Source organism: Canis aureus, chromosome 3 (genome assembly GCF_053574225.1).
Source record: "Canis aureus isolate CA01 chromosome 3, VMU_Caureus_v.1.0, whole genome shotgun sequence".
NCBI classification, from domain to species: domain Eukaryota; kingdom Metazoa; phylum Chordata; class Mammalia; order Carnivora; family Canidae; genus Canis; species Canis aureus.
In genome coordinates, this window is record NC_135613.1 from 28,009,535 (window position 1) to 28,037,012 (window position 27,478).

At 44.0% G+C, this 27,478-nt stretch overlaps 1 protein-coding gene and 1 non-coding gene across 17 annotated transcripts in view; both read right to left on the reverse strand.

The window, feature by feature from the left end:
• Nucleotides 1-27,478, reverse strand: part of CAMTA1 (calmodulin binding transcription activator 1) — an 847,309-nt gene that overhangs the window by 432,082 nt on the left and 387,749 nt on the right. The gene's annotated exons all lie outside the window — the stretch shown is intronic.
• On the reverse strand, nt 1,475-1,581 carry LOC144311674 (U6 spliceosomal RNA). The gene has a single exon (XR_013377256.1). It is a non-coding gene; the product is annotated as a U6 spliceosomal RNA (small nuclear RNA).

A 27,478-nucleotide genomic window follows, 5' to 3' on the forward strand; every position in this document is an offset into this window, starting at 1 on the left:
CTTTCCATGTCCTCATTAGCCATTCATCTAAGTTCTTTGGTGAAATGTCTATTTGAATCTTTTGCCCATTTTTAATTGAGTTGTGTTCTTCTTTATGTGTTGTAAGAGCTACTTCAATAAAACCTAGATAGAAATCCTTTATCGATATTGGATTTGCAAATGTTTCATCCCAGTCCATGACTTTTCCTTTTCCTTATGGGTTTCTTTTAATTATTTATTTTTTAAAGATTTTATTTAGGGACGCCTGGGTGGCTCAGTGGTTGAGTATCTGCCTTCGGCTCAAGGCGTGATCCTGGAGGCCCGGGATCGAGTCCCACATCGGGTTCCCAGCATGGAGTCTGCTTCTCTCTCTGCCTGTGTCTCTGCTTCTCTCTCTGTGTCTTTCATGAATAAATAAATAAAATCTTTTTTAAAAAAAAGACTTTATTTACTTGACAGAAAGAGCATAAGCAGGGGGAGTGGTAGAGGGAGAGGGAGAGGGAGAGGGAGAAGCAGCCTCTCTCTTCCTCAAGCAGGGAACGCGATGCAGAGCTTGATCCCAGGACCACAGGATCACGACCCAAGCCAAAGGCAGATGCTTAACTGACTGAGCCACCCAGGTGCCCCTATGGGTTTCTTTTAAAGAGCAAGTTTTTGGCTTTGGTAAAGTTCCAATTTATCAATATTTTTCTTTTATGAATCATGCTTTCAGTATCATATCTAGGATTTTTTTTCCTAACCTGAGATCACAAAAATCTTCTCTTGTGTTTTCTTCTGAGCTTCATAGTTTTAGCTTTTACATTTAAGTCTATGATGCATTTTGAATTAATTTTTGTGTATGGTGTGAGCTAAGAGCCTACGTTGATTTTTGGCACATGGATATCCAATTCCCAGCACCATTTGTTTTTGGTTTTGTTTCTGCTTTAAAAAAAAAAAAAAAAAAAGCTATCCTTTCCCCCATTGAACTGCACTTGCATGTTTGATAAAAATAAATTGACCATAAACATAAGACTTTATTTCTGGACTTCATACTTTGCTCTTTTTTCCATCCTTATTCCAATACTATACTGTCTTGATTGCTACAGCTCTGTAGTAAGTTCTGAAGTCAGAGACTATATGTCCTCAAACTTTGCTCTTATTTTTCAAAATTATTTTGGCTATCCTAGGTCCTTTGTACTCCTATAGAAACCATTAAGGTTAGTTTGACAATTTCTGCAACAACAACAACAACAAAAATGCCTGATGGGATTTCGATAGAGGTTGCAGTGAGTCTAAAAATCTATTTGGAAAGAACTGCCATCTTAACAATATTGAATCTTCCAATCACTTCTAATCACAGAACATGGAGTGCCTCTCCATTTATGTAAATCTTTCATTTCTCTAAGTAAGACTTTGGAGTACAGGTTTTATGCTTTATAAATTAAATTTATCTAAGTACTATATCCTTTTTGATTCTACTATGAATGGAATTATTTTTCTTTTTTATTTTTTAAATAAAATACTTGAATACTTCACAAATTTGGGCATGATCCTTGTGCAGGGGCCATCCTGATCTTCTCTGTATTGTTCCAACTTTAGTATATGTGCTGCTGAAGTAAACATTGTCATTATTTACTTAAAATTTCCTTTTTGTATTGCTTTTCCATGTTTCCACTTATAAATAGATATAATTTAATTTTTGTATGTTGATCTTGTATTCTATGACTTTGCTAAACTTATTAGTTCTAGCAAAATTTTTTGCAGATTCTTTAGGATCTTTTACATTTATAATCAAGTCACCTATAAATAAGTAGCATTTCAGGTCTTCCTTTCCATTATAGATGCCTTTTCTTTTTCTTGCCTTATTGCACTGGCTAGAACCTCCAATACAAAGTTGAATAGAAATGGTGAGAATAAACATCCTGTCTTGCTCCTCATCTTAGAGGGAAAACATTCAGTTTCACTTAAGTATGATGTGAACTGTATCAAAGATTTTAAATCATATAAAAAGGACTCAAGAACCAACTTGAAGAGGTTCCAAAAATGGACCATTTCAGCATCAATAAGAATAGCAATTGCTCTGGGTTAAAACACATTAAACATATTTAAATCCATAAGTTCATAATGAAACTAAAGCACATAAACAAAAAACCCAAGTGATCATTGTTGGAGGCTAGTGACCCAATACATTGTTTTGAAAACTAAAAAAGAATAAGGAGGAAGAATCAGGCATTTATCTTACCTTTCCTGCACCAACAGTTCCTTTGAGTTAACAAATTACAAAAAAAGAGGACTTTCTCTGTAGAAGTATTCCCGCCAATAAATGAAGAAGTGACAAATCACTATTTTCAACCCCTGATAATTAATGAATCATCAACAGTGACTGACATCACAAAAGAAAGACAACCAGACAAAATGTGTCCCTGATAGAATACGTTGTTGTAGGAAAAAAAAAATTAGGAGTTTGAAATTATTCAGATCTCTTGATCTACCACTTTATAAGATCCACAGAGGATAGAAGAACATGGTAAAGGATATCATGGGGATGTAATCAGCAAAACCCAGATTGTGGGAAACTCCACAAGACAAATGACCTGGATTCTTCAACAAATTAAGTGAAAAAGAGAGTAAGAGAATGCTAGAGTAGAAATATATAGACTAAAAGAGACAAAAGATGTATCAACCAGTCACAACATGTGAAAAAGAGAGTAAGAAAATGCTAGAGTAGAAATATACAGATTAAAAGAGACAAAAGATACATCAACTAGTCACAACATGTAGGCCTTACTTGGATACTGAGGTAAACAAACTCTCTGTAAAAAAAAAAAAAATTATTTATATATTATATATATCCCAGGACCCTGGGATCATGACCTGAGCTGAAGGCAGACACCCAACTGATTGAGCCACTCAGGTGCCCCAAAGAGATCTTATATTTTAGAGATATATACTGAAACATTTACTGATGAAATTGTATAGTGTCTAAGATATGTTTCAAAACAATGTTTGTGGTGGTAGGTAGGGGATGTGAGTGAAACAAGACTGGCCATGTGTTGGCCATAGTTGAAAGTAGATGATAAGTATATAGGAGTTTATTATATTAGGCTGTCTATATTTGTAGATGTTTGAAATTCTCCATAATAAGTTTTTTTAAAAAAAAGATGATCATGAGATTTGAAGTGAGCTCTAGGTTATAATCTTGGCTCAGTTCTTTATAATCTATGTGACCTTGGACAAATTATTTGATCTCTCTGTTGTAGTAGACATACTGCATGTGAGGTGCCCAGAATGCTGCCCACCATGTAATACGTTCTTCACAACTAATAATGATAACAAACTTGGCCCCCTTTTGTAGGGTCCTACTGCCAGGGACAATGATGGAGGACCTTAGGATATGATAAAATGGCTTGTTGTAGGATGCAGCTAGAACATCCACCCATGGGAGAGGCCATCTGTCTGTAAGCAGTGAGGCACACACACACACTCATCCATTACTTTAAGGCAAATTTTTCAAAATCAGTAGCTAGGAGACAACTGATAACTGAAGATCAGAGAAGGAAGGTGTTCTTGAGAGGTTTTATATTAAATAGGAATTTTTGAAGCCACACTGTCAAGGCAAGGTTAATCCAGACAAATCCAGGAATGGTCTGGATACTCTTTCCTGAGCACGTGTCTAACTTTAGAGATCAGTATACCCCAAACAGCTCAGGTCCATGGCCCTTCCTCCTAGAAATCCCCTTCCCCTATCATCATCAGGGATGATACAGATCATCTCCAGGACCTTGACAACCACCTTAATTTCCATGCAGACAACTGAAATCCAGCCCACCACCCCAGCATCCATGGGCTTCCTGGGATCTCTTGTCAGCCCCTTCCCTTGGCCTGGCCCAGATGCAGCAGCCTTTGTGCAGCAAGCTCTGATCTGACTGATTGGCTATTGTTCCACTGAATTAATACGATATGATATGTCCCTGTGGCTTCCCCTGGAGAACAGATAATGTCCTCATGCCTAGTGAGCCTCCATAAGCAGTGTCTGGATGGCTTCAGAACAGCAAGCATCTCCAGAGAGTTCCTTTTTCCAGCTAGAACCCAAACCTGGGCAGGCTCCCCCATCTCCTTCCCTTTTATTCATTGCCCTCGGTCCCATCACTCACACAGTGAGGCACAGAGATGGACCTGGGTAGAGAGAAATGCATTTCTTGTAGTTCCAATGGCCTCTAGGCCCTGATCCCAAATGTGAAGCAGGCTCCTGTGACAAGGCACAAAGTGTAGTGTCCTAGAGCAGGGGATACTGTTCCTAAGGCCAATGCTAAATCTCTGTTCCTGTAGGTAGAAAATGAGAAATGCCACTCTCTACTGCAGCTTACACATGTGTACCCACACCCTTCTTTCTGATCTTTCCAACACAGAATGACCTGATTTCAATGTACCATTAGAAGTACCTGGTCTAGTCCAAACGTCAATAATTGGCATGACAACAATTGCTATGACGACAAGAGGGGCCATGTATCAAGCGTTCACCATGTGTCAGATGCAGGCAAAGCCCTTCGTACCTACTTCTCATTTGAATCCCATGACAACTGTGGATGTTGTTATCCTTATTTTACAGATGAGAAGGTTTGGGGCACAGAGAAGGGAATTAATTTTCTCAAGGTCATACAGCTGGTAAGGACAGAACAAATGAACCAGCCCACTGTACCCCTTTCTGGTGTCTTGCCACAAATCCCTGGCATGTCCCCCAGGCACCCTCCTTCTCTAGGAGCAACAACCCAGGATACTTTCAGAGCCCATGGTCCCTCTCACAGCAGAACACTGTATATAAAGGAAGGATCGTTTGAGCCTGATTTAAATTGGTCCTTTAGTTTTTCCTTTTGTTGCAAAGAGAGGAAAGGAATCTGGAAAAGGAATGTTTCCCTGCTTATCTCCCTTGCACACAGACCCAGCAAGAGTAGTAATTGATGGCTGGAGCACAGCAAGGTTGATAGGATGCCAAACGGAACCCCAAGAAGCCACAGCGACAGCCCGAATCTCACGGTCAGGAGCTGGCTTATTAACTTTCAATCTGGTGTTTCCTCCTGACTTGTTTATAGGGTCTTCGCTATTTGGGGGAACAAGGAACAAGAAAACTGGTAGGGAGCAAATGGGGTCCTCCCCTCCCCCATCCCAGTCTGGCCACTGCGAGCTATTTATGGAATGATAGGGAGGAAAGGGCTGTCAGGCCCGGCCTGGGCTGCTATCTGCCAGATATGAAAACCAATTGCTTTTCATAATAAATTCCAGCTGGAGCCATAGAAATAATAGGGACCAGGAGAAGGTAACACCAATTTGCTTTATTTGATTAGCTCCTTCTTGGGCGGTCCAACCCTAGCTTCTTTTCATTAAAATAAGGGCAAATTGAAAATCGTAAAAGAGCCTTTCTTATCAGGAAACAAACGATTGCACAGATTCGTATGCCTAAAAGCCCCGGTAGCCTGAGCCAGCAGGGCCCGCGCCCGCTGGTGCTGTTCTAGATGAGGAGCTCTGGTCAGGGTGTCTTGGGCCTGTTTTCATTCTCTGGAAGGAAGGCAGGTACCAGCGCTGCCAAGCCATGAGTGCTGTGTACGCCCTGAGTCCTGCAGGCCACGCTGCACCCGAGGCTGGCCCAGCCCACAGGGCCGGCCAGGGAGACCCCCGAGGGTGGGCGCTGGACCCTCCCATCCACAGGCCAGGATGAGGGGCAGCTCAAAGCTGCCTGCACCCAGAAGCAGAAGCCAATCTGCATTTCTAGAGGAGCACTAACTGCAGCCTGCTAACCACAGTTTTGTTCCTCTAAATGGAGGCTGGAGGTCACCGGAAAGACTGCCCATAGGAAGAGGTCACTGGTAATGACCAGGAATCACTCCAGAGTAAGTCTGCAGGGACTCATTAATGGCTCCTTTACTAAAGCTCCCAGGGCGCTCAGCTTGAAATTCTATTACGACATTCAGTGATTTATTCAATTAATATTTATTGAGCAGCTATTATGAGCCAGGCATTTGTTTATGGTGCTCTAGAAGTGTCCCAAGCCCTGTCTGTGTACAGCCTGCTGTCCCGTCAGGTGGGGCGGGGGTGGAGGCTGCTCTGTGCAGGCTGGGACAGGAGGAGCAGAAGGAAGTACCCAGGGGCTTCAGAAGACCCCACTCCAGTGGGCGAGACAGGAAACGACAAGGGAGCACATCCTGTAAAGCTGGTGGTGACATGGGGACAACAAGCCTGAGACCCCTCCTGGGGCGCAGCATCTGAACAGAGGCCTAGGTGAAGGCCAGGACTCCCAGGAAAGAGAGCAGAGATATCAGTGGCCGAGAAACAAGTTTGAGGGCAGAGAGCAGGTGGGGGACAGGCAAAAGGTGAGGCTGGGGTAGACAGCCGGGCAGGCCAGGGTTGAAGGAGTGTGGATTTTGCTCCACGTGTGATGAAAGATGCAAATGAACCAGGTAGTAAACCCACACGAGTGGCAAAGAAAGAGTGGTGAGGAGTCTGGACGTTCATGCAAGTGTGACATAAGAGCAAAGACAACATAAATGAACTCTATCAGCGCACCTGCAGCAAACACAATGGAGCAGCAGCATAGGGCACACATCACAGGGAGGCTTCCTCTAGGTTGAGGCAGTGGGGCTGCTCCCCTTCAGGTCACTGCCCTCCACCCCCTCTGAGAATTCTGATCTGAACTTCACCTTTGCAGGGATGGGAAGCAATGAAGGGTTTTGAGCAGAGAAGTGGGGTGATCATGAGACTTGGCATGCCCGGCTCACCCAGACTACACACGTGTGCTGTGCGTCCTCCACCTGCCACCGCAACATGTAAACATGTTTACAGTCAACACTCTGTAAATGCTTGTCAAATAAGCGAGTTAAGCAAGCAACTCTGGCTGGAACAAAGAAAGTCCTATATTTTTTCTTGAAAATAAACAGAAAGCACCACTTACATTTAAAGTGTTTGGTCAATGACAAAGCAGAAGAAAAAAGTGAGAAAGAACATATGGCATCACCTTTCTTTGGATTAAACACTGCTGGAAAGAAAGAGAACTTTCTATCCCTGCTACTCGGCACAGCCCAGGTTATGGGAGCCTGAGCCCAGTGGAGCGAAAAGAGTATTGCTCAAATGCCACCAGCATCTGGGTCACGTTTGACCCCACCGACATCTCATTTGGCTAAAATCCATGCCCCTAAATAGATCCTGGCACTTCTATAGACCCTCACTTGTCACATTCCAACACTGATATTTTATTAATAATCCAATGTAAATCTGAGGGAAAATTAATGTGTCATCTCCTAGCAGGAAGGACTAAACATCTCAATGTGACGGTCTGTTAGAGTTGTCATTTATCATTAGCATGCAATTCAAGGCAAGCGTCCCACATTCTGGTGGGAGCGTTCGAGACAATGAATCTCTGGGAATTAGCTTCTGGTCCAATTATTCCTGTTTTTCCCCCCACCTACCTAGGAGATAAATTCTGTCTCGGTGGGAGGAAAAAAAAAAAAAGAGAGAGAGAGAGTGAAGAAAAGCAGGAGGAGGGAGTTTGCTATTCTCCTTCCTGGGTGAAATCAATTTTTCTCAAGGAGACAAGGCAATATTCATTTTGTGAGAAGGGAATAAGGCTGTACGCTAAAGGCCAATAAATGGAGCCGTTCTGATGAAAACTTCCTCAAATCAAATGTAGGGGAACCTCTTAATGGGCTTTGTTCTTCTTTTCCATAATCCATAACTATTAAGAGAAAGATGGGCAGACAGAGGATCCGCCAAGGGGGAGCTGTGTAAACATCAGGCAGGGCCACCTTCCAGGGAGATGCAAAGAGGTCACTGCACACACGGTCCCTCTCGCTCTCCACACGCTTCCAGGAGCTTCCTCCATGCCAGGCCACTGTCGGCTCTAGGGATCTGCTGGCAGGCACGTCCTGGTCCTCAGGGAGCTTACAGTCTAGCAAGGGAATCCATCAATAAGCAAACTAATAAAATAGACAAGTGCTATACAGAAAATAACCCAAGATAGAAATGCTGTGCATTAAAATAGAATTGTTTTGTCTAGTAACTTTTTTTTTTTTTTTGATCTTCAGTGGAAAACATAAAAACACTCTCTAGAGTAAATGACACTTCTGGCTTTAAGCAAACAGAATAGCCAGGACGAAGGCTGGTTTCTCCTGCCAGTGGGAGCCGGCTAGGAGGACCCAGGAAGCCCAGGGCCAGCCCTGCCTGGGCTGACTGAACTGTCCAGCACAGGCACAGCTGTGCCTGGGGGCCTGGGGGACCCTGGCTCAGACACCACAGATGGAAATGGACAGACCAACCTTGCAGGTGCTGATCAATGATGGTGTGTCCTCCAGCATGGCAGGCGGGGGGCCAAGGGACAGAGCATTCAGCTCTGGAGTCCTTCAACGGGCCCTGTTCTCTCTGCTGGGCCCATCACCATGGGGGAGGTGTCTCCCCACTATGCTAGCCCCAACATATTTCTGCCAGCCCCCTGCAGGCCACCCATTGTGACACTCAGCAGGCTGAGCTGTCCCTACTCCTATAGCCTCTATGAGGCCCTGGGCCCTGTGGGTTTGTTTGAGCCACAGGAATTCTCTCCTTTTACCCATACAACTCCATTAGGTAGCTGCCGCGAGCTCCCCATTTTGCAGAGAAGCAGACCATGTCTCAGAGGGGACAAATGCCTCAAGGTCACAGAGCTGCCAGCTGGACGGTGAAGTTGGCCCTGGTCCACTGCCTGGCTGCCGCCCCCTCCCCCCCTCATCACCTGGCAATCACACCACTGACTCTGATCGAAAGCCTCACAGCACTGTCATGCTAGCTGAACATGTGATGAGTGCCGGAGGGGTGGGGCATGATGCCTGAGACCCTCCACCCCCAGCCAGCCTGCCCCTGCCTTCCTCTCTCCTGCCTGTCCTTCATCTTCAGACCCGGCCCAGACAGCTTTGGCCACATCCCAGCTTCAAACCCACAACTGCAGGGCGAAGATGCTGCCTGTACAGACGCCCACAGGGTCAGAACTGAGGCTGCCTCACCCCCCAGGGAGGGCACCGATGGAAGCTCTCATTCAACAGGAGACTCCAGGGCAGCTTGAGTTGGGAGTCTGTTCTTACCACATGACCAAAGCTGCCTCTTCATTTTGAATGCAGGTACCTGGGGGCCCAGGAACAGCCCCTATACAACCTGCCATGGGCCAGGCACTGAAAGGTCCCTCCTCCTCTGGCTACTGAAGACTCCCACCAGAAGTAGGCATGGGGCCAGGTTGTTCTGGGCTCCGAGAGGGACCTTCGAGAAGGGAAGATGCTGTCCGCCCATGGGACAGGCCCTGATCGGTATAGCCCTGGGCTTTTAGAGGAGTCACGGGCGCCAGTTCTCTGTACCCAACTGGCACGGAGCCCAGGGGCTGCAGGATGCATTGGAAATCATCTCAGCTGCCCTTTACCTGGGCCGAGAAATGATGACTTTCTCCCCAGTCTCTCAGTCTTGGGCTCCCAGGCATAAAAGCCTGAATGATACCTCCATCCAAGGCCATGACCTGCAGCTGTCACCTCCATCTTGACATGAACAATGATTTTCTCCCACACAGAAGACCAAAAACCCCAGTAAACGCTGCTGGGATTAATAACAGAATCCGGGAAATGACCTTTGGTGCAGATGGAGGGGTGATGAGGCAGAGAGATTCAGGGGGATGTTCCAGATGGCAGAAAACAGGCAAGGAAGGAGCTTTTCCATGAGCAACAGCCAGTCTGGGGAGGGCTGCAGGGAAGAGGGGTCAGCCCAGAGGAGCCGTCAGGGAGGACACAGGGATGCTAAGTGGCTGCAAGTGCCCGGGGCCAGAGCCAGAAGCTGCTAGGTTCCCTCAAAGATGTCTTCTCCCCCTCCACATACCCCTTATCCCTGACCCTAATCCTCTTTCCTGCTTCCCAGAAGCTCCCTTTAATTGGCAAGGGCTCCCCTGGCCTTCTAGCAAGGCTCTGCAACCAAAGTCCCAAAAGCATGGCTGTGAATCCTGAAGCTGCTACCTCCAAACCAGAGTTTTGGGGACAAAAGAGTACCAGGTGATGCTTTCCCCAGGTTAGGGGAGGGAACCCTCCTTCTGGGTACACAGTACCAGCTCCTGAATCTTCCATGGGCTAACACCTTGATTGCCTTTCACTTGGCTGCTCGGGCTCAGTGGCCCCCAATGACACCATTCTTCTGGCCCCCAACCAGCTCAAAGCCCCCAGGAGGAATATTTGGATGAAAGCAAGAATGAATGCCAGGCCCCACATCTTTACCAATAGTCAGCTGTACCCAAAGGACTTTAAGGGTCTGTTTTCTTCCTTTTGCCTAACTGTATTTCCAATTTGTCCACAATGAGCCATACTGTTTTTTGTTTTGTTTTGTTTTTGTTTTTTAATAATAAATTTATTTTTTATTGGTGTTTAATTTGCCAACATACAGAATAACACCCAGTGCCCACCCCGTCAAGTGCCCCCCTCAGTGGAGCCATACTGTTTTATAGTGAAAGAAAAAAGGAAACTCTCTGTCATTGAAAAGTTGAATTCTTAGGGATGCTTAAGTGGTTCCCTGCCATCTGTGCCTGGGCTTGGCACCCCTCTAGGCTCACACTCCTGCCCCCTCTCCCCTCCCCTTCTGGGCTTCACTCATCTACCAGGCCCCCCAGACTCCCTGTTCCTCACCCCAGAGTCTATAGATCCTGCCTCATTATCTGGCACTTGAGGTCTAGTTTTGTCCTTCTGGCTCCTTGAGAACAGACATCATGTTTCAGACCTTTGTAAAGTCCCCCTTTTGCAAGCATTGGGCTTCCATGGGATGATAAACAAGGCAGGTGATGCTCTAGCACTGACAACCCCCACCCCGAGCCCCACCCCTGCTCTCACCTCCTGCCTTGATGTGCAACTCCACAGAGTCACCCACCCTGGGACAGAACCTTACTAGCTCCCCTTTCACCTGCTCCAGGGTGACCTCCAAGTCTCAAACCACACTCTGCTAATATGCTGTGAGTGAAGCGTTCACTAGCCTGGCATCCAAGACCTTCTGCCAACTGGGCTCAGACTGCTTTGCTGTCCTTTCCCACACATGGCCTTAACGCACCAGGGACCCAGCCCCAGTGGGTCACCTGCACATATATCTACGGGCCTCTGTCCCCGTGCAGGGTATCACTCTAGCCTAAAAGTCCCTTTCTTCCTTTCCTGGCCAAAGCCAAAATCCTGTTGGGTTCTTCAAGGCTTACCTCAAATGCTACACGATTATTGCCTCCTGTGGAATTAAACATTACCTGCTCTGCCTTCCATAGCACAACACGGGGTCCCTCAGTCTGGACCCTCCCTGCATGGGTCCTTGTTTGGTTCCAGTTATTTCCACATGTTTGCCTCCCCAGAAGGCTGGAAACCCCTGAGCAGGAGCCATACATACCCTTTTACTTAGGGTCTCCTATAGACCTAGAAGGGTATATTAACTATGGTGGGCCTCCCAAAATACCTCCAATGGGTTTCTAACTAGGGCTGGAGGCAGGGGTGATCTGTAAAGGCTCCCTCAAACCCTGGTAGGAGCCAACATGTACTGAGCAGGAAGTAAGTGTCGGACACTGTGTTGAGGGCTTACATGTGTGATTCCCTTTGATTCGTGCAGTGACCCTTAGCAGTAGGTAATGCTTTCATTCCTCTTCACAGAGGGGACCACCTAGGTTCACAGAGGCTAGACAATTTTCCCAAGCCTACACAGCAGTCATGAGTGACACCAGCATCCTGTGCAGGCAAGTGTCACCCCACCCTAGGCACACATTTGACCCCTGTCCTATGTTGCCAGTCCCCCAACACCATCCCAGAAGATGGTTATGATATGTACAGAGACTCAGAACCCAATGACACCAGCAGAGTATTTGGAAAAGGTCCATCTAGTCCACCTTGAACCTGACTGGAAGTGGCTTTCTGAACAGCCTAAACACCCCATGGTGCTATGTGCCACAAGTCTGCTGTGTGTGCTCCCCAGATGGAAATGCATAATCTGTACTTTCCAAGGTGCTGCAAGCACTACCCTCACAGTGCAGAGCTGCATTATCAGGGGGATTCGTCTCTGACTTTCATTAATTATAACATGGATTGTGCTGAAGGTGTTTTGGTCAATAGAGACCTCCTTGCCTCCTCTCTCCAGAGCTCGTAAATCTGGCCCTGTGGTCTAACAGCCATGATGTTCTTCTAATCATGTTACTGCAATATTAATAAGGCTGTTTAATGCAACCAGTTCCTTCTAAATTGTCACATAAAAATTTGGTAAATGTCAGACACATCATTTAATAGAAAACGATGTTTTACTGCCAGGGGAGCTAGGTGGCTGAGAGGATGAGGTAAAAAGCCCAGCGATGACCTGAAGGTAGGCTTGAGGCACAAAGTTCTATCTGGGGGCTCCTGCCTCAGGCCCTTCTTCCCTGGCAGCCGGTCATGGTCCTCATCCTGCTGCGCATAGGACACTAGGCAAGGACTCCTGGCCAAAGGGTCAGGGTCAGGTTAGAAACAAACAGTAGCTCCTGTCCTCATGCAACACACAATCTTGTTGGAGCAAGAGAGAACTACTAGGTCTTCTCAGTCACTCTCCAAGGTGTCCCTTGTCATAGGGAATTATAACACTTATTTTAGGAAGCTGAGAAAGTTCCCAGGGACACTGGTCCCACATTTAAGCAATCTCACTGTAAGGGGTGGATTTCCAAAAGCCCACCAAGAGGTGAGTGGCAGGGCCACACTCACCCTGTGGGGGTCGGGAAGCCTGGGTGGCTCAGTGTTTGGGCACCTGCCTTTGGCTCAGGTCCTGATCCCGGGATCCAGGATCGAGTCCCACATCAGGCTCCCTGCATGGAGCCCGCTTCTCCCTCTGCCTGTGTGTGTGTGTGTGTCTCTCTCTCAGTCTGTGTCTCTCATGAATAAATGAATAAATCTTTAAAAAAAAATGTGGGGGGCTCCCCTGCCACCTACTAGGCGAGGAACAGAGTTCCTCAGGGAGAGTGGACCTGGACCCCAGACTTCTCTACTGGAGAGGACTCAGAGCTCACTGAAAGTCTTCATGTCTGACTGCAATCTTCTCCAGAGAAGAGAACCAAGTAGAGAAGTGAAACCCAGAAATGGAGCTGAATGTCCTATGGATCCTTTGCATTTCTCTAGACAGTCATCAGCCACTTGGCATGTTACATGGTGCCAACCTTGCCACTCCTCTGCATGACCTGACTTCCTGGGAAGTTCCAAGCTCCAGAAATCCAATGCCAGAGAAAACAAATTCCCATTCCTGGTCAGAGAGTCCTGGTGAGGACTGCACCAGTCTGAGGTGCCCCATCCCCACCTGGCACCCTTGGGCTCCTTTCTGACACTTCTAGACTCTCCAACCTCCCTATGGACTGTGGCAGGTTAAAGCACTTTACACCATTCCACTGGCTACAGGCTGATGGTGATACATGTAGTATGAATCAGGGCTCTTCACACAGCAGCCCTTGTAGACAGGCAGCAAATAAAGCTGCAGTGTGGTGAGCAGGGTGTTATCAGTCTGTCCAAAAATCACATGGAATAGTTGATACTCAGGGCCTTGGACAGCTGGGCCAGCAGTAGACATGCATCCACCAAACACTCCCATGCAAGAGCCTCAAGGGAGCCTTGGCCAGGGCCTCACTGGCCCTAGAGCCTTACCCTTGACAATCACCTGACTCCAAAAGAGAGGACACTTCCCTCCATGCTCCCAACCTGCTGACAAGGACTCAGGACCCCACTTGAGCGGCAGAAGAGGAGAGCAGGAAACCTTTTTTTTTTTTTTAAGATTTTATTTATTTATTCATGAGAGACACACAGAAAGAGAGAGAGAGGCAGAGACACAAGGCAGAGGGAGAAGCAGGCTCCAAGCAGGGAGCCCAACATGGGACTCGATCCCAGGTCTCCAGGATCACACCCTGGGCTGCAGGCAGCACTAAACCACTGAGCCACCGGGGCTGCCCAAGGGCAGGAGACCTTGAGATTTTGTGCTGCCATCCAAAATGATAATGGTGTCTAAAGATAAACCAGTATACAGCAGATTTCTTTAAAAACTTAATTTTAGCAAGTGGGAAATCATTTTAGATAATGTTTCTATCGTGGGCCTCACTGGGAGTGTGAACACACTGGGATTCTCCAGCTGCTGGTTTCTCTTCTTCCCACTGGGTGGGAGCTGAGCCACCCCAAGGCAGTGCCCCTGCCAACTGGAATGAGAGCCTGCAGACTGGTGCAAATTTAGGCCATCCCTCGGAAAACTCATCAAGCGCCTTAGCCACTGGCTTGCAGCCTGACCTTGAGCAGCTATTACATTTCCAACCAAACCCACAGCCTCTCCTACTGTAAAATGAGGCCGGCAAGACCTATGGCCCTACCTTGCAGGGAACTGGCTTCTCTCCCACTTGGGGAGCTGCAAGAATGTCTGAATTCTTTGGCTTTATATAAAGGTGCTGCACAAGTCAAGGTACCACAGAAATGCTTATGATGCTTATGATTCACAGTAGTGACTGTAATTATGACTATTCTCTGGTCATAATAGCCCAGCAGCTCCCAGATCATCAGCTATTGAGGGATCTTGCATCCAGGACATCTCTTGCTTGACCACCTCATCTACCCTCTACCCATCACATGGAAGATGCCTTCATTAAATTTCTCATAGATCCAAATGAAAAACTTAGATCTAATAAATAAATCAAAATACATCTAATAAAATAAAATTTGAGATTAAAAGGAAGCTTGCTTACATATTCATGAATCAAGTGAAAACTCAGATGAGCCATTCTTAAGCTTCTTATTCACAGGGAGTCAGAGATTTAACATGTGCTAGGAGCATTTCTTAGCAAATATAAGCTGTCAAAGGCACATCTACTGGTGTATTCAGTGAACAAGCATTTATTAACCATTACCTTGCATTACTACTTATTTGGCATTTCCATCCCTCTTTGTAACCCTAGTACCTCATATAAATAATAGGCACTCAATCGATTGCCTATTGATGTGACTATTTTTTCTAAGGCCCTAAAAAGCACAACCCCTGTCTTTAAGTGGCTTATATGTGGTCAAGGAGAGTTACTTCCTCCATGAAGCCTTCTTGACCCTAATGGACCCTGGGGGGTGACCCTTCTATGCATTTCCCAAGCAGTCCTTACTCTCCCTACCTAGTATCCACTACCACCACATGCACATGCACATGCAAGCACAGACACCTATTTCATATCTCTACCCTCTGCTGGACTGTAAGCTTAGTGAGAGTGGAGATTGATCCATTTCGCTATAGTCTGGCATCTACATAGAGGGAAAGGCCAATAAATCACTGGATAAATGAAATAAGAAATGTATGTGAGGATGGATAGAGAATGGATGGATGAGTTGGTAGATAGATGGATAAGTGGGAGATGGATGAATGGTTGGGTGGGTAGAAGGAAAGAAGGGAGGAAGGAAGGCAGGAAGGAAGGAAGGAGAGAAGAGGTGAATGGGTGGATGAGTGGGTGGGTGGAGAGATGGATGAGGAGATAATGGACAGATGGGTAGGTGGATGGGTGGATAAATGGATAAATGTGTAGATAAGTGGATGGGTGAGTGGATAGAAGGAAGAATAGATGGATGGATGAGTGGATGGATAGGTGAATGGGTGTATAGGTAGATGAATGGATGGGTAGATGGATGAGTAGACTGATGGGTAGATAAGTAGATGGGTGGGTGGGTAGAAGGATGAGTAGATGGATAGGTAGACAGATGAATGGGTAGAAGGGTAGGTGGGTGGATGGATAGATGAATAGGTAAGAAAAGACAAGATAAAGGTCGAAGCTGTGACCCATGATAAAACGTATTGAGAGAGTGACTGGCAAGAGCAGGGAGGAATGAGGGCATTTGTCAGCAAAGGAAGAAGATCTAAAAGGAAATGGTCCCGAGATCTTAAGGAAAAGGAAAGATTTGGCATGGGAAGTAAGTTGATATATTCTGATCCCTTCTTCTGTGCCAGGCAGTGTACTGGATACCTCATAAGCATCACAATGCATCCTCACATCACATCTGAGGAACGTATTTTACCCTTATAGAGAAGGAAACTGAGCTCCACAGGGTAAGCCTGCATGACTACCAAGCCAGCACATGGTGGAGCCAAGATCGGAGATCATGTAGCTGGCCTAACATAAACTCCCTCCTGATGCAGAAAGACCAAAGGACAAATCCTGGAAGCGTGGGACTGTGCTATGAAGAAAGTTATAAAGTTTCTCTACAGAGAGCACAGAGATGGCAGCCAGGCCCCCTCACAGCAAAGAGCAAAGGGTCAAGGCTCTCCAGGGAGGACCCAGGATCCATGAACCCCTCTAGCCTGAGCTCCCTGTCCCACCAAGCACAGCCACCATTTCACAGAAAGAGTGGAGTGGGCTAGGGAAGCAATATGACTTATGATATAATGCAGTTGCCAGAGTCTCAGGCCAACAGAGAGGGAGAACAGGAGTGGGAGGGAGAGGAAGAGACAGCAGTGCAGGGGATCAGGTGTTCCATAGGATCTCTGCTCTCCACAAGCAGTACTTTAGACAGGAAGTGCAGGCCCTCACAGCCAGCAGCACCCAAGTAGCTGACCAGCCATGCCCCAGGCCTCCCAGGGTCCCACTACCTGTCTGACATAACACTCAAGGGTCTTTCCCAAAGCATCATCTATTTAGCTGATGGCCCCGAAGTGTTTCATTTAGCTGGAAATCATGCTTGGTCCATTTCCCAGATCTAACTGACATTATAAGAATCCTGCACATTGCATCTGGCAGCAAGGCAGTTCAATAACCCACTGCAGCAAGTCAGAGTCCTACCACCCCCGTCTGGGAGCCGACAGTTCAGACAACTTCTAAAAGGCAAAGTCCCTGCTGCCTCCCAGGCCAGGACTGTGGAAAGCCTGTGTCCTGTGTTTGCATGCACCTGTGACTATGCATGCATGTGTGCATATACATGCTCACATGCACATTTGAAAAGGAGGCAGGGGCTACCAGACGGCACAAAGTTGTAACCATACCTTCCTGTCCATAGGTAAAACTCATCAATTCCTTTACCTTATTTAATCCTCCCACTGAGGCAAGAATCATTATCCCCAAACTACTTGTGAGAAAACCACAGTCTAGCGAGGTTCATGTGATCTCAATCCTATAGCTATGAGTGGCAGAGCTGGGATCGAACCCAGATGTATCTAAATGCAAGTCCATGCTCTCAACCATGACCCTCGGATCGCCCCATTCAGCAGACCTGATGCTGCTGCACAGCGTGTTCATGGCTCTGCCTGTTTCACTGTATGGAGGCGCAGAATCCATACCCAAAGAAATTTATACATTTTTCAATTTAGCAAAATTGAACAGGTTTGATTCTGGACGGGCTTCCTCCTTCAAAAGCTAACAGATTGTGAGTCCCCAATAGTCACAATAGCCACACTGCTTTTCAAAGCCCCCTGAAGGCAAATGCTCGGAGCCTATGGTAGATTCTCAGTATCTAGCACCATTCTGGGCACCAGGTAGGAGACTGTAATAGCCAGACAGTATGTGAGTGAGTGAGTGAGTGAGTAAGTAACAAACAACAAATGCCATGACTGACAGTTCTGTCTAAAGATGCAAAATAAGGCTCTAGGGGAAAAAGCCACAATGGCACCTGTTCTATCACCCACAGCTTCTCCTAGAGTGTCACACATTCCTGAGCTGCCCCTGACGTTCCCCACGACAGTTCTGAGGAAGCCATACCATTAATTAACTGTACCACCACCACATGCTGGTGCCGTGTGGGCTTTCAGGGCCTCCTGCCTCTTGCTGTCCTGCCTGGTGGGCCCAGGAGGAGCTCATGATGCCACCTGGCAAATATGAGACAGGAGAGCTGGTCCCCAGGGTGGAGCAAACTGAGCTGGAGGTCTTCAGAATAGAAACAACTGCTCAGAGACCAGCCCCACACATGCCTTCATAGTCTTGACTGGCTCCCCCTGGTCTGAGAGTGTGGGGGGTTGATGCCCACAGTAGGAAATGGGGCTATCAGACCCAAGGGAGAGGCAGGGTTTATCTGGACACTGGAACACAAACTGGTAGCCTGACCCACTATCTGTTGACCACATGCTGGATTCACAGGTACCTCCTCAGGGAGAGGAATTCCTTCTTCCTTGTCTGACTCAGTTTCACATCGCCTCTCATCCTGAAAAGGCAGCTCAGACTTAAGTGATATCCTTTCAGAGAGGCTGTCTGAGGCACCCGCCCCCTCCCATGGAGGGGCCCAAAGCCGTGAAGCTGAGGTGGCCCCCTTTTCTGGAGACCACCAAAAAGGAGAGAAGATGGGGCAGCATCCTGAGGCCCCCAAATGAGCAAACTCACCAGCAAACCCTTTCCTGAAGAGGCAGAAACAGTTGCCAGTGAGGTGGGTGCTCTTGGGAGCACAAACTGTGCCAGGAAGAAGGGTATCAATCCAGAGAGAAAACGAGCAGGCCAGGATCCACATGCCCACGGGAGGAGGAGCCAGTGGCCCAGCCTGGTCCTGGCAGTGCAAGGAAGCTCCCTTCAGGGGTAGGTTTGTGAATGGCACTTCCCAGAGCACACCAGCTCTCTCCAGTGCTTCTCTAGGGCCCAAGAACATACACAGGTACCCCAGCTTTTCCATGCACAGGCCTGGGTTTTTCTACTATAATAACTCAGAAGTGGTTTATTTTCAGAACAAAGATATTCAGTATGATCCTTCCACAAATATTCTCAGGCCTCCACATTGTCAGGCACTGAGCTGCTTCCCCCAGCCATGTAGAGCCGAATCAGACTTAGGCTTTAGGCCTTGCCTGAAAAGTCTGCAAACACATGGTTGGATGGCGAGCAGTCTCTCCTCAACAGAGACCTGGACACATGTGCACATCATGGTCACTAGCTTACTAGTACTCTTCTCTGGCAACAGAATGGCAATGCTTCCTTTAATCTGTTACACCACCAGTAAAAGCCTCCCTGGGTCCGACCTCACAGCACAGGAGCTACTAGCTCCCTGAAATTCACCTACGATATCTGTGAGAACAGGCTGGCTCAACAGATGGGGTGTAAATAAGCTTATAGAGGGGACGCTGAACCTTCTTAAGAAGCATACCTTTTCGAGCATGTCCTCAAGATTAATTTGTGTACAATTAACAAAAAATACTATGTTAATAATAGGCTCAGGTTCTCATTGCCTGAAATTGAGTAACTGCACCACCTCCTAAATGCTACATAGGGATCTTCCCGGTAGCCAAGGTAACCATGACCACAAAAATCCCAATCTCCCAACACGTGCTCCCAAAACCACCCAAGTCAACAAGAAGAGTCCCACCCCAAAAAATCACACACAACCCCTAAGTAGAGAACAGAGTTCCCAGGAGTACATTAAAATTACCTGAGAAGAGAAAGTACACCCTAAGTACAGAAACACTGAAGAGGAGTGCAGAGGGACCAGACCACTGACCAGGGGGAAAGGGCTTAACGTTGGGCTCCCACCTCCAGAGGCAGCTCAGGAAGCGAAGGAGACGTCGAGGGAGAGGGTGGGCACCACCCAGGAAGCTGCAGTGAAATGAGGAGAGCAAGAGGTGGACACCCAGGAATAAATCCAAGGGCGCACCCTTCTGCTGGCACAGCCACTGCCACAGAAGCCAACCGTTCAAGAGACTGCACTCTGCTGCACTGACAGGAGAGGGAGCTCTTGAACCAAAAATCAGAGAATCTGCGCTCCAGCCGGGCAGTCTGTGGACCACAGAGGTGTGAGTGTCCTCATCGGTAGAAAGGCTACTACAGGAAGGAAAATGAAAACATGACTAAGTATTTCAGCTGATGAAAAGTCATCTAAAAATACAACCACAGAGCAGGAGTACAAACTGAAACAGAGCACTGCATGGAATGAAAAACCCTAAAGATTCATTTGAGAAGATATCCTCACGGCCTGTGAACTAAGGGACCAAATAACTTTCCAGAATAAGAGATGTAGACCCTTGCTAGACCCTCAAGAGCATCCTGGGCTGGGCAGGGCAGCGATGGAGCAGTATGTTCACAAAAGTCAAAGAAAGAAGCTGTGAACTGAAGAGATTAGTTCCAGCAAAGCAGATCCTCAAAAAATCTGAGCTATTAAAAAAAAAAAAAAAAAAAGAGTTTTAAACAGGTAGGAATTGAGGAAGAAATGCACCCACCAGCCATCCTCAAGGAATGTACCGGAAAATTAACTTCATCTCGTGGGGAGATGACTGAGGGGGTCCTCCTTGGCAAAGGGACGTGTGGGAAACATATATTCAATTACAGATCTAAGTTAAATGTGGGAGTAAGGGTAGAAGAATAACATAGAGATGCTACATGTTAGATCAAAATAAAAGTACTACAACTAGAAAACAGTAGACAAGGGCACCTAGGTGGTTCAGTAGGTTAAGTTACAGACTCTTGGCTTCAGCTCAGGTGGTGATCTCCAGGTTGTGAGATCGAGTCTCAAATCCAGCTTCACATTCTACATGGAGTCTGCCTAGGATTCTCTCTCTCTCCCTCTCCTTTTACCCTTATCCGAGCACTTTCTGAATCTCTCAAATAAATAAATAAATAAATTCCTTAAAATGGTAGACAATGAGAAGAAGACAAAAACAGAATAAGCTCCATGATGACTTTATTCAACATCGTGCACAATGGTGGTTGTACAGGGTCAAGAGACCCATCTGCAACAGAAAGTCAGACCATGGAAGTGTGCTAGGAGTGAAGGGAATTTTAAAAGGCAGTAAAGACAAAGGTCACCATTCAAATGAAAATGAAAACTTCTTAGATATCAAAAGAAATTCAATAAATGAACAAAGAAAATGCATCATGTAGAGCAAAAAATACAATCACCAGAACATAATACAGTATATATTATATAAAATATTATTAAATAGTTAAGACCAGGTATATCAATCATATAAATATTGGGCATATAAATAATTGTGAATGGACTTAAATCACCTACGAAAAGAAGGCAATTTTTAATTTGACTTAAAAAAAAAAAAAAACAAAATCCAACTACATGTTGTACACTGAGGTGCACTTTTCAAAAGGGATTCAGAAAGGCTAAAAACAAAGAGGTAAGCAAAGATATATCAGGCAAATGGAAATAATAACACAACAGGTATTACAAACTTGATATCAGACAAAGTAGAATAAATAGGGCTGGAAGAACAAAGCTTGTGACAGGCACTTTCTGATGTGTCTAAAAATCCCCCCACGTCACAATAAAAATACAATAGTAATGAATGTTGAGGTACTAAGCAAGACTACAATTATAAATAGAAATTGTAGAAAATGAAAGGAAATGTAGATGGAAACATGCTAATACAGTACACTTTAACATACTACTTTTAGCACAAAAGAGAGCAGTTAGACACAAAAGTTAAGTAAGGATACAGTGTCCTAAGCACATAATCAAGAAGGCAAGTTATACAAAGATATTTATATATCTGACATTAGAGAATGTGCTTAAATGTATGTAGAATATTCACAAAAATTGACCATGTATTAGGTGACAAATAACCAATGCTTATAAAGCAGAAAATGACAAAGAATATTTTCTGATCATAGTATAACAAAACTAGAAATTAGTTTTAAAAAACTAAAACTAAAATAACATGAATTCTAAAAAATATATATATGTAACTAAAACATGACATATCAGAGTTTATGGGACATATTTAAAGCAGCAATCAGATAAAAACTCATAGCCTTCAATACTTATTTCAATTAAAATGGAAGAATTAAACATGTTATTTTTTAAATTTATTTTTTAAATATTTTGTGTATTTATTTATTCATGAGAGACACAGATAGAGAGGCAGAGACATAGGCAGAGGGAGAAGCAGGCTCCCTGAGGGGAGCCCAATGCAGGACTCCTTCCCAGGACCCCAGGATCATGAGCTGAGCCAAAGGCAGACGCTCAACCACTGAGCCAGTCAAGTGCCCCTTTATTCATTTATTCAAGAAAGAGAGAATGTGGGAAAGGGAGAGAGAGAGAGAGAGAGAATCTCAAGCAGACTCCCCACTAAGCTTGGCACCTGACACAAGCCTCCATAGGCAAAATAAAGAAGAGCGAGAGCAAGAGTGAGAGTGAGAGCGAGAGAGAGAGAAAACAAGCTCACTCAACCTAAGACCATTCCACACCTATAAAAATTAACTCAGAATAAATAATAGACTTAACATAGGGAAAATTTGGGGATCTAAGGCTAGGCAAAGAATTCTAAGAATTAACACCAAAAGCACAATCCATAAAAGGAAAGATTGACTAACTGGACTTCATCAAAATTAAAAATCTTTGTTCTATGAAAGATGCTGCTCAGAGGGCAAAAAGACAAGATACAGATCAGGAGAAAATTTTGCAAACCACATTTCAGACAAGGGACTAGTATCTAGAATATATTTTTAAAAACTCTCAAAACTCAACAGTAAAAAAATCATTTTAATAAAATAATTCAATTAGAAAATGGACAAAGGACACAAACACAGATATTTCACCAAAGAGAATATAAAATAGCAAATAAGCACATGAAAAGACATTCAGCCTCAGTAGATATTAGAGACATACACATTAAAATTCCAAGGAGAAAAAAAAATTCCAAGGAGCTATCACACCTATCAGGGTGGGTAAAATGTAAATTAGTGACAAATGTTGACAGGATATAGAGAAATGGGATCACTTGTCCACTACTGTTGGGAATGCTAAGTTCGCCTACTCTGAAAAATATTTTGGCAGATTCTTTAAAAGCTAAAAACATAACTACCATGCCACCCAGAAACTGGACTCCTAGGCCTTTAGCCCAGAGGAACAAAAACTTACAGTCACACAAAAATCTGTACACGAATGTTTGTCTCAACTTTACATGTAATAGCCAAAAACCTGAAAACAGGCAGGTGTCCTTTGATGGTTAAGTGTCTACACAGAAATGATCCAGCCACACTACAGAACACCATTCAGCAATCAAGAGGAAGCAAAGACTACTACACAACGACTACAGGATCTCCAGAGAATTATGCTGAGAAAATAGTCAATTCCAGAAGTTTACTTACTGTGTGATCCCATTCATTCCATTGAAATAATATTATAGAGATGAAGAAACAGATCAGTGGTTACAAAGGAATAAAGAGGGTCAGGAGGGAGAAGGAATTGGATGTGACCAAATTGGGCAACAGACAGGATACCTACCCTGTGGTGATAGAAATGTGCTGTCTTTTTTTTTTTTTTTTTTTTAAGATTCTATTTATTTATTCATGAGACACAGAGAGAGAGAAAGGCAGAGACAAAGGCAGAAGGGAAGCAGGCTCCATGCAGGGAGCCCGATGTGGGACTCGATCCCGGGACTCCAGGATCACACCCTGAGCAGAAGGCAGATGCTCAACCACTGAGCCACCCAGGCATCCCAGGAAATGTGCTGTGTCTTGACTACATCAGTGTCAACAGCCTTGTTGTAATAGGTAACTATAGCCTTGAAGATGTTACTGTTGGAGAAACCGTTTAAAGGGTACACAGATATAGACCTCTCTATTATTTCTCACAATTTTATGTGAATCAATGATTAGCTCAAAATAAAAGGCTAAATTTTTAAAAAGTAATGTGCAAAGCAGTATCTCTCTTTTGTGTAAGAAAAAAGGAGAAAATAAGAAAATATACATGTTTACTTGCTTGTTTTAGCAAAAGAAATATAGGACAGATAAAGAGAAAAAAGACTAGTTACCTACCTGACCAGAGGGATGGAGGCAGTGATATATCTCTGGGTTTAGCTTTTTTGCATAGTCTTACCTTTTGTAACGAGTTAGTGTTTTACATACTAAAAAAAAAAAAAATCAAAAGAATGGAGAGGACCCCTAAAATTGAACACAAATGAAACATGAACCCAAAATTATATAACCCAGAATAAATGGAAGTAAGGAGAGGGAGATTAATCCAAGTAACTTTTGCACACAGTATTTCAACCATATGCACGCAAACTAAAAACAAAAAATGCTATATACAAATTGAACTCTAGTTCCTTGAAGATTTGTTTTCTTCCATGGTACAGGTTAATTATTTAACCACTTTATATATATTTTAGTATTTATAAAATGAATAAATATATTCAGAAAAATGTCTCCACATTGGAGAAGGAAGTTCCATTTATGAAAAGATGAAAGACTAGAATGAACCCAGTGGTGATGGATTGGAATTTGTATCACTGTGAACTCATGGTTTTACATACATACACTGACATGTATAAAGACATATGATAGAAATAGATGTAGACATATATGTGTTTATGTATTTATAAATGTATATTCTCACATGTTTCTTAGCTTTTTCTATTAAGGAAGAGAGCACCTAGAAGCAATGGGATACCAGTATGAATAAAAATATAACATACCAATGAATACACCTGGAATTCAGAAACTATTCTCTGCTAAAAAGAGCCAGGGCTCCTTGAAGAAAGCTAATCCCAGGGCTTATGCAAGGAAGGTACAAGGCAAGCTTGGAACATTTTGTTGTGCCAGAAAGTAAGGAAGTGCTAAAAAAAAGAAATGAGGGATGAATGAATGAATGAATGAATGAAGTAATCAACAGCATGAATAAATCTGAAAATCATTATGATGAGACTTGCCCTCACACAAGAGAATATATACCACACATGCTCCATTTACATAAAATTCTAGAATACAACCTAATATATGTTGCTGGAATAGTGATAGCTCCTGAGGAAGATAGGCACAAGAAATGATTGGAAAGAGACATGAAATAACTTCCTTGAGAGTGATGGCAGTGTTCTACATCTTGATAGGGGTTTAAGTTTGGTGCCTATATTGCTCAAAATTCATCAAATGGTCCGCTTAATATTTTTACATTGCCTTATATGTAAATTTTACTTAATAAAAGAACTGTAAACAAATTTTGACCTCCAGACAATATCCTGTCTGCCAAGATGTTCAAGAATGAAGAGTAGTGATGTCTACAACTTACTTTGAAAGGCAATTTAAAAATAATATGGATTGCTGGATGGATAGATGGTCAGATGTGTAATAAAACAAGCATGGTAAAATGTAATTTAAAAATGTAGGTAATAGGGCAGCCCCCGTGGCGCAGCGGTTTAGCGCTGCCTGCAGCCTGAGGTATGATCCTGGAGACCCGTAATCGAGTCCCACATCGGGCTACCTGCAAGGAGCCTGCTTCTCCCTCTGCCTGTGTCTCTGCCTCTCTCTCTCTCTCTCCTCTCTCTCTCTCTGAATAAATAAATAAATAAATCTTTAAAAAAAAAGTAGGTAATAAGTGTATGGGTGTTCACCAAAAAAATCTCTTAACTTTCTGTGTATCTGAAACTTTTCATAGTAAAATGTGAAAAATATGGGAATTTGTCAAAAGGACATAGCAGCTAAATTGGAGGGGCTCCCAGTGGCCAAATCTGTGACAATTTAACCATCAAAGTAACTAATTTATAAACCATTGGACAAGTATATTACCCACTGAATGGAACTTACTTAATATAATTTAGTCAATGTAATTCATTGTCTAAAATGGGAATACATGAGTACATATGGGTATAAATAAATAAATGAGTAAATAAATAAATGTAAGAAAGCAGAAGCTCTTCAATACAGTAGAAAGTACTAAACAATAAATAAATTTAGAAAAAACACCATCTGGCAAACATTATAATAATAATTGATTCAGAGAAGAATTATCAGTGGATGCTAAAACAAGTGGGTAAAAGTTTAATGAAGAACAATATATTTACATATACATAAACTATCTCCTCACAAAATACTAATTAATTACAAAAGAAAAAAACAATAACTTCACACTGGAGAAATACAGCACATACCATCTTAACCAATGATCAAAGTTAACAACTCCAGTAATGAGATAGTTGGTACCATGTGCCTTTTAATAGGATGCACCGAGAAGGACCCAGCATCACATCTCTCATCTTCCTGCCAAAAATGCATGTCCTGAATCTAGTTACAAAGAAATATCAGACAAACCCAAGTTGAAGGACATTGTTCAAAATAACTAACTGGCCTGTATTCTTCAAAAACTGTCAAAGTCATGAAAGACAAAGACTGAGGAACTGTTCCAGATTGATGGAGGTTAAAGACACGGAAATAAATGTGAAATTTTACATGGGAACTTAGAACAGATGATGATGGTGATGATAAGGATGGTGATGATCATGGTGACAACAATGATGATGATGGTTATAATTTGCTATAAAGGACACTACTGGGATATAACTGGTTATAAGAATAAAGTCTAGATTAGATAATCAAATTGTATCAATGCTGTTTTCCCCATTTTAATCATTGTATTGAGTCATGCAAGAGAATGTCCTGGTTCTTAGGAAATATGCATTAAAGTGTTCAGGAGTAATGAGACATCATGTCTGAAACTTACTTTCAAGCAGTTCAGAAAAAAATGCACATGCACACACATAGAGAATGATAAAGCAAAAATGATAAAATGTTAACAATTGAAGAATCTGAGTGAAAGGCATAGATTTCTTTGTACTATTCCTACAATTATTCTGAAATTTTGAGATTACTTCAAAATTAAAAGTTTTTGAAATGTAAACTAAAAATAAGATGCTATATAACTTAAGTTATTCCCTAGTTCTGACTAGTCTCTCCTGGTCGAAAATGGAGAGGTGCCACCAATTCAGAAATCTCTAAAGCCTGAAGAGACACAACATTGAAGGTACAAACCAGAAGCCAATCAACCAGGGTGACCTGCAGAGTAGATAGGCAATGCTCTTAGATTGAAGAGTGAGGCTGTTTCATACGTTACTCTGGCCAATTCAACAGACTATTGCTGACAGAGCCCTGAGTTCTCTCAGAGAGAGTGCCAAGGAACGAGCTTAACAGCTGCCTCCCCCTTCCAGTTTCTGGAACCACCATCAAAGATGCAATTAATAATCCAAGGGCAAGACTCCTCTATCTCACACAGCCCTAGATACAAATCAACCCCAAAGTGTTAATAGATCAACAGTTATCTCTAATACCAAATACAATTTGCATTTAAGATGACATCTGCAATATTTTAAAAGCCAAAGTCTAAAACAACAAACTTGGCGTTTTTTTCTGAGTAGCAATTAACACAGTGACTAATCCTATCAAGGAGACAGTAATTGGCATGGAGATATCCTTCTCACACCAGCAGCAGGTTGAAAACCTTAATCCTAACCTCTTTTTAACAGCACAGACTCTAGAGCATCTCTGCTCATCAAGGAAACTAATGCAATTATTAAGGACAAGGGTAATTACCCTACAGCTTCAACAAAAAAAAAGTGCTCGAACAGCAGTCACACAGGAGAAGGATGAGAGGCTTGATTCATGGATGAAGGCTATTTCTGTGTCATGGCCATATCAGAGTTAGGCTATGGTAACTCCATGGCCCTGTCCAGGGCAGCAGGTCAACCACAGCCCAACCACAGCAGTTCTGCCCAGCATTGGCCACTCTAGGACACAGAAACTCATTGTTCCATGTGGGCTGGCTGTATTTGCACCCTCAATAGAACCACAGGGTTTCACCAATCATGACTCTGA